Here is a 2,234-nt window from a genome sequence, read left to right as displayed (position 1 = left end):
AGGGTTTTCTCAGTCCCTTGATGTTGAGTCAAAGCTCATTCTAGGATTCCTGTCCCACTTTGCCAGGAAGGTCCACACCCCTGGGAGTCATGTCCCCGTAAAGAGGGGGAAGGCAGTGAGGTTGCTTGTCGTGTTGGCTGAGAGAGAGAGAGGCCACATCTGAGCAACAGAAGAGGTTCTCTTGGGGGTGACTCTTAGGCCTAATTTTAAGTAGGCTTAGCCTATCCTTTGCAGGGTTACGTTTCTTATGAACAAAACCCAGATTAGGGGCTCAGCCTATTGCTTTGGTTGTCCCCGCTGTCTGTGAGAATATCAAGAATTCTCCACTTGGGGGAGTTGAATTTTCCCCCTTTCTCACCATTCTCCCAAGGCGACTTTGCAAACACTCTTTTATTCACTGTTTAAATCACTCTGGGATTTATCAGGGCATCACTCTGGACAAACCTACAAAATCTAATGCCCTACTCAATGTTCCAAGTATTAAGGGGTTCAATTAACCTGTCTACATAACTTATTTTAGGAAATGCACTAGTCAAAATATAAATTTTGTACCAAATAAGCACTTTTTTGCTTTAGTCTCACACATAAGTTAAAGTTTTAAAATATTAATTACCATCTATTTTCAACACCCGGCATTATTGATGTTCTTTTGTTCTTCCTCATGCAAAACATTTTAAAATTTGTACATTTAGTCACTATCATTACACACTTGAGGCATTCCTAGATTAAACCATCTCAGTCTTTATCGCCTATCTTTCCTTCTGATTTCATCTGTGTCCCCAGCCCTCCTTCCTCTATCACTCTCACATTCAGCTTCATTGAGTGTTCTAACATGATTGTATTACAGTTAGGTAGTGTTGTGCTATCCATTTCTGAATTTTTACAATCAGTCCCGTTGCACAATCTGTATCCCTTCAGTTCCAATTAGCCAATATCTACCCTATATTTCTATCTCCTGATGACATCTGTTCTTAACTGAAATTATCCAAGTTCATTCATTAATGTTAGTTCATATCAGTGAGACCATACAGTATTTGTCCTTTTGTTTCTGGCTAATCTCACTGAGCATAATGTCCTTAAGGTCCATCCATATCGTTACATGCTTCATGACTTTATTCTGTCTTACAGCTGCATAATATTCCATCATATGTATATACCACAGCTTGCTTAGACACTTGTCTGTTGATGGACATTTTGGCTTTTTCCATCTCTTGACAATTATAAATAATGCTGCTATAAACATTGGTGTGCAAATGTCCGTTTGTGTTCTTGCCCACATGTCCTCTGAATAGATACCTAGCAATGGTATTGCTGGATTATATGGCAATTCTATACTTAGCTTCCTGAGAAACTGCTAAACTGCCTTCCACAGCGGTTTTACCATTTGACATTCCTACCAACAGTGGATAAGTGTGCCTCTTTCTTCACATCCTCTCCAGCACTTGTCATTTTCTGTTTTATTGATAATGGCCATTCTGGTGGGTGTGAGATGATATCTCATTGTGATTTTGATTTGCATTTCCCTAATAGCCCGGGAAATTGAACATCTTTTCATGTGCCTTTTGGCCATTTGTATTTCCTCTTTTAAGAAGTGTCTGTTCATGTCTTTTGCCCATTTTGTAATTGAGTTGTCTGTCTTTTTGTGTGAGTTGAACAATCTCTTTATATATTCTGGATACTAGACCTTTATCTGATATATCATTTCCAAATATTGTCTCTCATTGTGTAGGCTGTCTTTTTACTTTCTTGACAAAGATCTTTGATGCACAAAAGTGTTTAATTTTGAGGAGTTCCCATTTATTTATTTATTTCTTCAATGCTCGTGCTTTGGGTGTAAGGTCTAGGAAACTGTGTTCTATTATAAGACTGATAAGATATTTCCCTGCATTTTCTTCTAAAACTTTTATGGTCTTAGATCTGATGTTTAGGTCTTTGATCCATTTTGAGTTAATTTTTATTTAGGGTGTGAGATATGGATCCTCTTTCATTCTTTTGCATGTTGCTATCCAGTTCTCTCGGCACAATTTATTGAAGAGACTGTTCTGTCCCAGGTGAGTTGGCTTGGCTGCCTTATCAAAGATCAATTTTCCATAGATGAAAAGGTCTATATCTGAACACTCTATTCGATTCCATTGGTCAGTATGTCTATCTTTATGCAAGTACCATGCTGTTTTGATCACTGTAGCTTCATAAAACACCTTAAAGTCAGGTAGCATGAGGTTTCCAACTTCATT

This window comes from Tamandua tetradactyla, chromosome 2, assembly GCF_023851605.1.
Source record: "Tamandua tetradactyla isolate mTamTet1 chromosome 2, mTamTet1.pri, whole genome shotgun sequence".
NCBI classification, from domain to species: Eukaryota; Metazoa; Chordata; class Mammalia; order Pilosa; family Myrmecophagidae; genus Tamandua; species Tamandua tetradactyla.
The sequence above is the reverse complement of the archived record's forward strand: the minus strand, read 5'-3'. Positions refer to the sequence as shown.